Raw genomic sequence first — 13,999 nt, forward strand, 5'->3', positions numbered from 1 at the left:
AAAGAAGAAAAATTGAGATTATAACAGTAGTACAGTGATAACTATAACAATAAAAAATAATTATAACAATCAAGAATAATAATGATAATAATAATAATAATAATAATAATAATAATAGTAATGACTATGTATATGAAAGTAAACATACTTTTCTTTTGTGAATGTCAGTCCTATTATCAGTTGGAAATTTTCTCGTTATGTTCTTGCAGCTTGTGAGTTATTCTCATCGAGCAAAGACATAAGACGATAGAATGAGGTAAAAGAGATATATAAGAGGTAGATAGGTTAGAGGAAGAGAAATAGAATGGGAAAATTCGAAGCTGTGATGGAGAGGAGAAAGAAAGAGATGAGAGGGGCACAACAATGGTGGCTATACCGTCCCTAATATATAAGTTTTGAGTTCCCTCTTGAATGTTGAGTAGTTCTGGATAAGACGCAGATCACAGGGGAGCGCGTTCCATAGTCGTATGGCTGAGATGGAGAATGACACGGAGAAAGATTTTGTGTTATGTAAAGGTACAGCCAAGATGCTAGACGTATCCGATCTGGTATTGCGATTGTGGAATGATGATAGGTGTTTAATGTGAGAAGATAAGTATTGTGGGCACCAGTGGCTAAGAAATCGATGAAGTAAGCACATCGTGTGGAGATCGCGTGCCTTATGTGGGCGTATCCAACCTAACTGGGAGTATGAAGGACTGATATGATCATACAACCGAATATTGCACACGTATCTAACGCAAGCATTCATCACTAGCTCGAGGCATCTAGAATTTTCACTATTTGTGCCGTGTTGAACTACAGCACAGTAGTAAAGATTAGGCAAGACTAGTGTTTGGACTAATTTTTGTTTAACATGGGTTGGGAATATTTTTCTAAATTTTTGAATTGCATGTAGAGAGGAGAGCGATTTCCGGCAAGCTGTGACTGTTTGTTCTTCCCAGTTTAGGTGTTCATCCAAGATTATTCCAAGGTCTTTTACTGTTTTTTGGTATGGTAGTTGGGTACCATTGAGGAGTATTTGAGGAACTGTTTCGCCAAAGTACCGGCTGATTAACTTTGGATGAGATGTAAGTATGACCTGGGATTTCTTGGGGTTTCGTTTCAGACCTAGGTTCTGTGCCATCGAGAAACAGAGCAAAGATCTGCGTTCATACTCGCTACTGCGTCAGCAATGTTTTTGGGGCTTGCGCTTATGTACAGTTGGATGTCGTCGGCATAGAGATGGTAGTTGCAGGAGTGAATCACTGAAGAAATATCATTAATGTACAGTGAGAAGAGTAGTGGACCAAGGACGGAGCCTTGGGGAACTCCAGAGCGCACGTTTTTCCATTATGACTTTTCCGACCCACAAATGACTTGTTGACTTCTGTTTTTGAGGTAGCTGTCGAACCAGTGTATAGCGCTGTTTGAGAAATTCAGCTGTTTCATTTTAATTAGTAATATATCGAAGTCAACTGTGTCAAAAGCCTTGCTAAAGTCAAGCAGTGTTAGGATAGTAGCTTCACGTCTGTCCATAGCATGTTTAATGTCATCAGTTACTTTGATTAATGCGGTTGCTGTACTATGGTGCTTTCGAAAGCCTGACTGATATTCGTCATGGATGTTATGAGTTTTGAGGTAATCCGTCGACATTCAGATGATGTTCCAGCACGAAAATTGTTATAACTGTTTGATATGAATGTCTTCTTCTTCTCTTTTAGCCTATCAGTTAAAAATGAATTAAAGCAGTTACTAGTGGCACTTAAACACATGGTAATTTAAGCAGTTGAATGCGTTAGACAGATCACAGGAGTTGCAATAGGTGGAACGTCATCGGATGAATATTATAAGACATTGAGGCTTACACGTTAGATGTAATGGTTTATGGAATAGTCCTTCTGAAATCTGAGTTGTTACTGACTAAGAACCATTATTACGTACGTTAGCGTTTAATGGGGGACGTATGCGAAGTTGCAATACTTCGAAACAAACCTTATGAAGTCCAAAGTTTGCAAGGCAATGTAACTAATTTTGGCAAAGTTGTCAAGGACTGTTATATGGATACACGCATACCTTTTCATAATTATTCAAGTTATACGTTTTCAATTACATACAACGGAATTTTGGTCAACAAGGTGAGTACAAAAGTTCCGTTTTTGAAAAATCTATCACAGAGTTGGTAACTGTCATTAGGCTTTTGAGTTTTACCATGCACAACTTTTGTAGAAGTTCTGGATCTGCTAAACACTGAAATATTCCCCACATTGTGACTGCATGAAACTAGAAAAAAAAAAACACCGCTGGAATACATAAGATGAGGAAATACCGAACAACAAAGGGGAGTGGCCCCGTGCAAGCTATTCTTAATTATTATTTTTATCACACTGAGGAGTGGAAATCGAACGCAATATTCACGAATTGAAATTTCAATACCATGTAGTAAATAAAGATCCAGTCTAAAAATTTTCACTATTTTGGTCGCTTTCGACTACATCGCCCCTTAAAAATTTCTAGGAAGATATTAATAATGCTATAACTCAATAGTTATTAATATCTTTCCTACTCCTCCTTAAGGGTTATACTTCAGACTGCCTGTCTGCAGAAATAAAATAATAACGGGAATGAAAATATGTTTTGATAAGGTATCTACTACATTTGACAGCCTGTAAGTGTTGTACCACGCAAGATGTCACAGTGATGACTTCCTGGTAAGCTTCATCCTCCATAAACTCAATCAGACACTGTGAAACAAAACAAGCGTCCATCTGCAAAGCTTTTTCTTGTTGTTCAGTAGGCTGTAGAAAAATATTAGGTAGTGACACGGCACCAAGGAAATGGGACACTGGTGCGGGAAGAGAACATAAATGAAAAAAAAACCTGACCAATGGGGCTATTTACAAGTGCAGAAGACTTGTTTGTGTCAATTCACAGTCAGTTATCTACGGCGCGTCAGATGCGTTAATTCACGCATTGCCCCAGTGTTCTTCACGTCCCCTTCCCACCGGTACTTGAAAACAGGAGGCGATTAGTTGTTGTTTTCCTTTTAGGCGTGCCATTGCTCACGTGCGGAACAGATCAGTATTATTAGAAAAAATATGTCAATGTATTGAAGAATCAGTAAATGAGAATCATGATTTTGTTCATAGCTGTTTTTTAGCAGCTACAGAACATTCCAACAAAGATAAAAGGTCAGTCATCAGCTGCACAAGAAAACCGTCATTTGGTTCACGTTACCATTTTCTATTGTTCAAAGGATTATCTTTAGGAGTGAAATAGGCTCAAGTCATTGACAAACCAATGTCAAATTAGAGTCGGACGCTAGTGTGCTACAAAGGATTGGCAAACCATACATTTATCTATTTTTATTTATTTACTCGTCCATGGGACCACATTGGTGAGCAAAACTCCAAGGTCATGGAACGTGTCAGTAAATGAAATCACAACATAAAATAATGACAGATGCAATGAATTCTCCAACAGAATAGATGGAGTGACCCATGAGGAAAGTCTTCACTTTCGATTTGAAAGCGCGTGGATTACTGCAAAGATTTTTGAATTCTAGTGTTAGCTTCCTGAAAATGGATGCAACAGTATACTGCACACCTTTGTGCATAAGAGTTAAGGAAGTGCGATCCAAATGCAGACAATATTTCTGCCGAGTATTAACTGAGTGAAAACTGCTAATTCTTGGGAATAAGCTGATACATTTAAGAAGAAACGACAGTGGAGAATATGTATATTGACAGGGCGATGTCAAAATACCCAGACAAGTGAACAGGGGTCGACAAGAGGTTAGCGAACTTACACCACTTATGCCCGAACTACCCGTTTATGAGCCAGAAATATCCTTTTAGAATGGGAGAGTTACCCCAAAATATAATACCATACGCCATAAGCGAATGAAAATAAGCAAAGCAGACTAATTTTCGTGTCGAACGATCACTTACTTCAGATACCGTTCGAATAGTAAAAATGGCAGCATTAAGTCTTTGAACAAGATCCAGAACGTGGGCTTTCCACGACAGTTTACTGTCTATCTGAACACCTAGAAATTTGAACTGTTCAGTTTCACTAATCATATGCCTATTCTCTGAAATTAAAACGTCGGGTTTTGTTGAATTGTGTGTTAGAAACTGAAAAAACTGAGTCTTACTGTGATTTAGCGTTAGTTTACTTTGTACAAGCGAAAATGGTTCAAATGGCTCTGTGCACTATGGGATTTAACATCTGAGGTCATCAGTCGCCTATAACTTAGAACTACTTAAACCTAACTAACTTAAGGACCCACATCCTTGCCCGAAGCAGGATTGGAACCTGCGACCGTAGCAGGCGCGCGGTTCCGGACTGAAGCGTCTAGAACCGCGCGGCCAATGCGACCGGCCTTTGTACAAGCCATGAACTTATGTCATGAACTGCACTATTTGAAACCGAGCCAATGTTGCAAACAACATCCTTTACTGCCAAGCTACTGTCATCAGCAAACATAAATATTTATCATTGCCCGTAATACTAGATGGAATATCATTTACAGAAATAAGCAACAGGAGTGGTCTCAACACTGATCCCTGGGCCCCCTCATTTGACCGTACCCAACTCAAACCCCACATCACGGCCATCCTCAGCACTGTGAATAATGATCTTTTGCTATCTGATGTTAAAGTAAGAGGTGAACCAATTGTGAGCTACTCCCCGTATTCCGTAATGGTCCAGTTCTGTAGCAATATTTTCTGATCAACACTATCAAACGCCTTACTTAAATAAAAAAAAAAATATGCGTAGCGCTTGAAACCTTTTGTTTAATCCATCCAGTACTTCACAGAGAAAAGAAGAGATACCATTTTCAGTTGTTAAAAGACTTCTAAAGCCGAACTCTACATCTGATAGCAAATTATGTGATATAAAATGATCAATTATCCTTACATACACAACCTTTTCAATAACTTTAGCAAACACTGATGGCATAGAAATAGGTCTAAAATTGTCTACATTACCCCTTTCTCCCTTTTTACAAAGAGGCTTTACTACTGAGTACTTTAATCATTCAGTAAACCGACAATTCTTAAAGGAAAAATTACAAATATGGCGAAGTTCAAGGCTAACATGTGCACTTAGTCTTCAGTGATTTAATTATTAACTGAATCTCTCCCGTGTCAGTATCACAGAGGAGTATGTCAGATATCAGTCTCGGAGAGGCATTTTTCACGAGGGTTATACGATTCGCTGTAGAAACTAAGTTTTTATTTAACTCGCCAACCATGCTCAGAAAATGATTTTTAAGTACTGTACATATAGCTGACTTACCAGTAACAGAAATATTTTTACTACGAACTGACTTTATATAGTCGATCTTGTGCTGCTGACCAGACACTTCTTCCACAACTGACCATATGGTTTTAATTTTATCCTGTGAATTAGCTATTATATTTGCATACCACATACTCTTTGCCTTCCTCATGACATTCTTAAGCAGCTTACTATACTGTTTGTAATGGGCCACTAGAGCTTGATTGTGACTTCCTCTAACCTTTAACTACAATTCCCGCTTTGTTCTACATGAGACCCTTATCCCACTAGTCAGCCACCTAGGCTGCCTTTTACTGCTAGTACCCCGTTTAGAACGTTCTAATGGACAGCAACTCTCAAAGAGCAGAAATGGGTTAATGAAAGCATTATATTTGTCATCTGTGTTATCGGCACTATAAACATCCTTCCAATCTTGTTCCTTCACGAGGTTTAAAAAACTCCCTACTGCCGTTGGATCAGCTTTCCTACATAGTTGATAGTTACATGTGACATTTGCTTGAGTTCAAAAGCCTTTTGGTGTTACAATTTGTGCATCATGGTCTGAAAGGCCATTCACCCTTTTACTATAAGAGTACCCATTTAATAATGAAGAATGAATAAAAATATTGTCTGTGGCTGTGCTACTGTTCCCTTACACCCTAGTTGGAAAAAACACATTTTACATCAGATCATATGAGTTTAAGGGATCTACCAACATCCTTTTCCTTGCACAGTCATATACAAAATTAATATTGCCTAATTTCTGGTACTTCCTATAAACTGAACAGAGGACCCTCTGTAGCTTGAGCAGAAATGCTCTGAAGTCAGCGTTAGGGGATCTATAAACAACAACAATTAGAAGTTTAGTTTCAGTAAATTCAACTGTCCCTGCACAACACTCAAATATCTGTTCAGTGCAGTGCCGTGATACATCCACGGACTCAAACGGAATACTGTTTTTCTACGAACATGGACACTCCACCACTCCTCAAGGAACTCCTTGAAAAAATCAAGTTTCAGGTGTTGGTAAAATTTTGAAGAACAGTGAATTTTTAGAGTTGTTAAAACTCAGAAGCCGGCCGAAGTGGCCTAGCGGTTCTAGGCGCTACAGTCTGGAACCGCGCGACCGCTACGGTCGCAGGTTCGAATCCTGCATCGGGCATGGATGTGTGTAATGTCCTTAAGTTAGTTAGGTTTAAGTAGTTCTAAGTTATAGGGGACTTACGACCTCAGCAGTTGAGTCCCATAGTGCTCAGAGCCATTTGAACCATTTTAAAACTCAGAATAGTTGCAGGAAACACTTTCCGATCTGCCGCTATGTAATTAGTGATGATCAGTAGTAATTTTGAACCTTAAATCTGGATGACAAGTGAGTGGACAAAAAAGTTCAGAAACTGTTTGATGAACTGATGATGATGATGTTTGATTGTGGGGCGCTCAACTGCGCTATCAGCAGCTCCGGTAACAATTCCAATTTTGACACACTCTAATGTTTACACAGTCCGATCTAGCCACTGTCACGAACGATGATGATGATGATGAAATGATGAGGACAACACAAACACCCAGTCCCCGGGCAGAGAAAATCGTCAACCCGGCCAGGAATCGAACCCGAGACCCCGTGATCGAGTGGCAGCAACGCTAACCACTAGACCAAGATCTGTGGACTTTTGACGAACTGAAGTGGCGTTAGTCGACGTTTAGTAATACGACGCATTACAGCTGTTACGGTGGAGCAGTTGCCACTGCAAACGGAACTGGAAGAGTCAAGACACGGACATCATGTGACGTGGCGACGAGGGGGGCGTGATACCGGCGGCATCTCAACTTAGTGGCTTGCAGAGAGCCGGCCGAGGAACACGTGGGAACGTCGACGGCAGCGGGTGCCGGCGTCGGGAATGGATCTCGCCGGGGACGGCTTTCAGACTCAACTACGATGGGTGGCGATTGACTTTGCAGTAGTTAATGCAAGTTGTGCTTACATTATTATTAGTGAAACGGACTTTTATTACGAATTTAAGAAATACTAACTTCGGAATTTTGTGATTTGGAATTGTTTTATTTTGTGTGTCAGTAACAGAGCAACACGGCTTCTGCTAACGTAAACGCGGATAATGAAACCATCACTCAAGTGAACGCTGATAGTAATGGAGAGAATAATAATGAACTAGTAAATCTTAATGTGGGCAATGAGACAAATATTCAAGCAGATGTTTATAGCGCTCAAAACAATACTCATGAATTGATCAATAATGGTGACAGTAATTTAATACCACTGAGTGAATGTCAATATGTATCGTTTCATGACACTGCTGGAGTAAATACGAAACAAGAAGTTGATGATAGTGTAAGTCAGGTTGAAGCAACAGTATTATCAAGCAGTGATGATGAGGTTAGCGTTGGAACACAAGAAAAGTGTAATCGTCGGAACATTATGTATGCACTATTACAGATATAAAAAGCAAATCGTAGGAATAAGACGAGGTTGACGAGAAGAATTATTAAAACTGAGGAGTGTAATAAAATTTTAGAAAGGAAAATTATTAGTTTGCTTAATCGATTAAAACGAACTAATGAGAATCTGAGTAAGGATATTAGACAAACTAACAATGAGTCAAGGGAAAATAGAAAGGATTTATCAAAGAAAACTGATGAGCGAGTTAATCAGCTGACCAAATCTTGTAAGGAATTAAAAACGGAATTAGGCTCGAATTGTCTAAATTTAAGGTTGAAATGAAAGGCACGAGGGAAATGTTTAGCACACTAAATCAAAAGGCGAACTTCATAACTGATCAGCTTAACAGTTCGTTGGAGGAAACACAAGGGGAACTGTGAGAAAGAATAGCTCGAATGAAAATAAAATGAAGGCACATGGCCGGCCGAGGTGGCCGAACGGTTCTAAGCGCTACAGTCTGCCTCGGGCATGGGTGTGTGTGATGTCCTTAGGTTAGTTAGGCTTAGTAGTTCTAGGTTCTAGGGAACTGATGCCCTCAGAAGTTAAGTCTCATAGTGCTCAGAGCCATTTTTTGAAGGTACATGATGATAAAACTAGTGAACTAACATCTGGTGTTGATCAAGTAAGGGAAAAAGCAGATAATACTGCTCATTACAATCAAAACAGCATAATATTTCTATGCTGGAACTACCCACTAAATAATTGACAATACCCGTGAAATAAGCTGTGTCAAATCTGAGTGTCATAACAGAGCAAGTGAAGTTATTGAAGAGATAAAAGAAATCGAAGAATCTGTAACTAAACATACTGATGTTAATAAGCAGAAATTAAATCAGTTTGGAGCTAAAACTGAAAATAGTATTAGAGAACGGTTACAGGCTTTGTATTTGCAGGAAAGGAATCGTATTGGAATAAGAAGCTGTGATGTAAGTGATGACAGTTTTTTGCGGCTACGGAAGTTCCATCAGTTTTCAACAAGGGGTTTAATTCATCCTGTTGCATTTGTAAGACAAGACGTGTTAACTGCAGTGAAGCCTGTCCACGAACGCTCTGTATGCGTACGACAGTTCTTGCAGTGTGGTGCGTGATAAAGATTTTTGTGGAACCGATCAGTGCGACATTCCGTGTCGTACGGCAACATGAACCATTTTGTGGCGATTAAATCAGGCTGGTTTGTATGCTCGGAGGTCTGTTACATGCACCCTACTTGAACCACGCAATCGTCGAGAAAGAGTTCGTTGGTATAGGGAGCATGTAGCTCGGTGTCAGCAAAGGTGGTCCAGATTGATGATCTCCGATGAATCCCGTTTCACTGTGCGAAGTGATTCTGGTCACAAGTTAGTGTGCAGACATAGGGGAGCAAATTACACGCCACAGAATGTCGGTATAGCCAACGCGGTATGGCGTGGACAGGCATTATGCACAATGGCTAAACACCGCTACATGTCTTTGTGCAAGATACCGTTACAGCACAGAGGTATTGCAGAGAGATTTTTCTGATCCATGTCTATCTGTTTAGGGGTGTGGTAGGTCCCGACTTTCTGTTTACGGACAACAATGCCCGTGCAGACGGAACCGCTGAGGTATCAGACGAACTGGAAGGTAAGAATATTGAATGTGTGGAATGGCCTTCGTACTACTCAGACCCAAACCCTAGGGAACATGCCTGGTATGCTTTTGGTAGACGTTTTTCTCACCGAATGTCCCCTACACCCAACTGTGCAGGAACTGAAAAACACCTTGAGAGAGGACTGGCCAATATTGTCTAAGGACTCCTCAACATTTGTTAGCCAGCATGAATACACTGTATGCAAAATGTGCCGTAGTGCCCAAGGAGAGCATATTGCTTACTGAGAGTCCAATATAGACATTTATGTTGGGAGTCTTACCTGTGTCAAACATGAACGTTATTTACAACTGTTATCCTGCTTTCCCATGTGGTGAAATCTGTATCAGTTTTTGCAATAAATATGCCACTCCACTTCTATTACGTATCTACTGTGTTTCATGCCGTCAGTCATTACCTGTAAATATTCCTGTCCAACAACGTCTCTGTTCCTTAGCAATTATCAAGCAGTGCACAACTGTATAAGTGGATTATCTGTCTTAAATGAGATTTAAATTTTGGATGAATTGTTCAGTGACAGAATCATCTGAGTCGACGGTCAGTAAAAGGAACCAATTATTAATTTATTTTGGTTGTCAAGTATAATCTCTACTATACTAACTCACAGGAAATATTTGTAGGATAATAAGGAGAGTTCTGGGACAGATAACGATCTTATCACATCTGTTGCTAGGTTGCACACTTGGCCTCCTATGAGCCCCCATTCCTCTTCCGCCCTGGGAACCACCGAGAATTGATCAAGGTCACCTCATGGAACCTCCAACCCCTCCGCTACACTCACTCTCTCCTTCCCCACCACTCTCTGCAAGGCGGGTGGATCCGAGGCTGTCTATACGTTAATAACAAATTACGCTAAGTCACGTCACTTAAGTTCTGGACTGTGACTTCTCTGCCTCGTGATGACTGGGTGTTGTGTGATGTCCTTAGGTTAGTTAGGTTTAAGTAGTTCTAAGTTCTAGGGGACTGATGACCATAACTGTTAAGTCCCATAGTGCTCAGAGCAATTTGAACCATTTTTTGGACTGCGGCTATTCTTTAAAAACAAATTAATATTCGTCATTCGAGGTACCAACAGAGACCACACCTAGGCAGATATACAAATACTCTCATTCCTTCAGAATTGTACGAATTTTTCCATATTTTCCACGTTTTTTTCTATTCTCCCCAGTTTTTACTTACTTCTCACTCATTTTCTTATCTTTCTGGATTTTCCACAACATTTTACGTATTTTTCTACATCTCTCGTATTTTATTAAATTACGCAAAATACACCCTACTGTTCTCATTGTCGAGTCAGCATCATGATGTTTTCGAGCAGTTAGAATGCAGTTGTTGTTGTTGTGATCTTCAGTTCTGAGACTGGTTTGATGCAGCTCTGCAAGCTAATCTATGCTGTGCAAGCTTCTTCATCTCCCAGTACCTACTGCAACCTACATCCTCCTGAATCTGCTTATTGTACTCATCTCTTGGTCTCCCTCTACGATTTTTACCCTCCACACTGCCCTCCAACGCTAAATTTGTGATCCCTTGATGCCTCAGGACATGTCCTACCAACCGATCCCTTCTTCTAGTCAAGTTGTGCCACAAATTTTTCTCCCTAATCCTATTCAATACCTCCTCATTAGTCACGTGATCTACCCACCTAATCTTCAACATTCTTCTGTAGCACCACATTCCGAAAGCTTCTATTCTCTTCTTGTCCAAACTATTTATTGTCCATGTTTCACTTCCATACATGGCTACACTCCATACAAATACACTCCTGGAAATTGAAATAAGAACACCGTGAATTCACTGTCCCAGGAAGGGGAAACTTTATTGACACATTCCTGGGGTCAGATACATCACATGATCACACTGACAGAACCACAGGCACATAGACACAGGCAACAGAGCATGCACAATGTCGGCACTAGTACAGTGTATATCCACCAATCGCAGCAATGTAGGTTGCTATTCTCCCATGGAGACGATCGTAGAGATGCTGGATGTAGTCCTGTGGAACGGCTTGCCATGCCATTTCCACCTGGCGCCTCAGTTGGACCAGCGTTCGTGCTGGACGTGCAGACCGCGTGAGACGACGCTTCATCCAGTCCCAAACATGCTCAATGAGGGACAGATCCGGAGATCTTGCTGGCCAGGGTAGTTGACTTACACCTTCTACAGCACGTTGGGTGGCACGGGATACATGCGGACGTGCATTGTCCTGTTGGAACAGCAAGTTCCCTTGCCGGTCTAGGAATGGTAGAACGATGGGTTCGATGACGGTTTGGATGTACCGTGCACTATTCAGTGTCCCCTCGACGATCACCAGAGGTGTACGGCCAGTGTAGGAGATCGCTCCCCACACCATGATGCCGGGTGTTGGCCCTGTGTGCCTCGGTCGTATGCAGTCCTGATTGTGGCGCTCACCTGCACGGCGCCAAACACGCATACGACCATCATTGGCACCAAGGCAGAAGCGACTCTCATCGCTGAAGACGACACGTCTCCATTCGTCCCTCCATTCACGCCTGTCGCGACACCACTGGAGGCGGGCTGCACGATGTTGGGGCGTGAGCGGAAAACGGCCTAACGGTGTGCGGGACTGTAGCCCAGCTTCATGGAGACGGTTGCGAATGGTCCTCGCCGATACCGCAGGAGCATAGTGTCCCTAATTTGCTGGGAAGTGGCGGTGCGGTCCCCTACGGCACTGCGTAGGATCCTACGGTCTTGGCGTGCATCCGTGCGTCGCTGCGGTCCGGTCCCAGGTCGACGGGCACGTGCACCTTCCGCCGACCACTGGCGACAACATCGATGTACTGTGGAGACCTCACGCCCCACGTGTTGAGCAATTCGGCGGTACGTCCACCCAGCCTCCCGCATGCCCACTATACGCCATCGCTCAAAGTCCGTCAACTGCACATACGGTTCACGTCCACGCTGTCGCGGCATGCTACCAGTGTTAAAGACTGCGATGGAGCTCCGTATGCCACGGCAAACTGGCTGACACTGACGGCGGCGGTGCACAAATGCTGCGCAGCTAGCGCCATTCGACGGCCAACACCACGGTTTCTGGTGTGTCCGCTGTGCCGTGCGTGTGATCATTGCTTGTACAGCCCTCTCGTAGTGTCCGGAGCAAGTATGGTGGGTCTGACACACCGGTGTCAATGTGTTCTTTTTTCCATTTCCAGGAGTGTAGTTCGGTAATTTTCACATCTGTCAACACATGCTTTCTTTGGGATTGGAATTATTATATTCTTCTTGAAGTCTGAGGGTATTTCGCCTGTCTCGTACATCTTGCTCACCAGATGGTAGAGTTTTGTCAGGACTGGTTCTCCCAAGGCCGCCTGTAATTCTAATGTAATGTTGTCTACTCCCGGGGCCTTGTTTCGATTCAGGTCTTTCAGCGCTCTGTCAAACTCTTCAAGCAGTATCGTATCTCCCATTTCATCTTCATCTACATCCTCTTCCGTAATATTGTCCTCAAGTACATCGCCCTTGTATAGAGCCTCTATGTACTCCTTCCACCTTTCTGCTTTCCCTTCTTTGCTTAGAACTGTGTTTCCATCTGAACTCTTGATATTCATACAAGTGGTTCTCTTTTCTCCAAAGATCTCTTTAATTTTCCTGGAGGCTGTATCTATCTTACCCCTATTGAGATAAGTCTCTAGATCCTTACATTTGTCCTCTAGCCATGCCTGCTTAGCCATTTTGCACTTCCTGCCGATCTCATTTTTGAGACGTTTGTATTCCTTTTTACCTGCTTCATTTACTGCAGTTTTATATTTTCTCCTTTCATCAATTAAATTCAATATCTCTTCTGTTACCCAAGGATTTCTACTAGCCCTCGTCTTTTCACCTACTTGATCCTCTGCTGCCTTCACTACTTCATCCCTCAGAGCTACCTATTCGTCTTCTACTGTATTTCTTTCCCCCATTCCCGTCAATTGTTCGCTAATGCTCTCCCTGAAACTCTTTACAACCTCTGGCTCTGTCAGTTTATCCAGGTCCCATCTCCTTAAAGTGCCACCTTTTTGCAATTTCTTCAGTTTTAATCTACAGTTCATAACCAATAGATTGTGGTCAGAGTCCACAACTGCCCTGGAAATGGCCTACAATTTAAAACCTGGTTCCTAAATCTCTGTCTTACCATTATATAATCTACCTGATACCTTTTAGTATCTCCAGGATTCTTCCATGTATACAACCTTCTTTCATGATTCTTGAAGCAAGTGTTAGCTATGATTAAGTTATGCTGTGTGCAAAATTCTACCAGACGGCTTCCTCTTTCATTTCTTAGCCAAAATCCATACTCACCTACTATGTTTCCTTCTCTCCCTTTTCCTACCGTCGAATTCCAGTCACCCATGACTATTAAATTTTCTTCCCCCTTCACTACCTGAATAATTTCTTTTATCTCATCATACATTTCATCAATTTCTTCATCATCTGCAGAGCTAGTTGACATATAAACTTGTACTACTGTAGTAGGCGTGGGCTTCATGTCTATGTTGCCACTATTCTGTTTGTAGTAGCTTACACGCACTCCTATTTTTTATTTATTATTAAACCTACTCATGCATTGCCACTATTTGATTTTGTATTTATAACCATGTATTCACCTGACCAAAAGTCTTGTTCCTCCTGCTACCGAACTTCACTAATTCCCA

The sequence above is a fragment of the Schistocerca gregaria genome, chromosome X (assembly GCF_023897955.1).
Source record: "Schistocerca gregaria isolate iqSchGreg1 chromosome X, iqSchGreg1.2, whole genome shotgun sequence".
NCBI classification, from domain to species: Eukaryota; Metazoa; Arthropoda; class Insecta; order Orthoptera; family Acrididae; genus Schistocerca; species Schistocerca gregaria.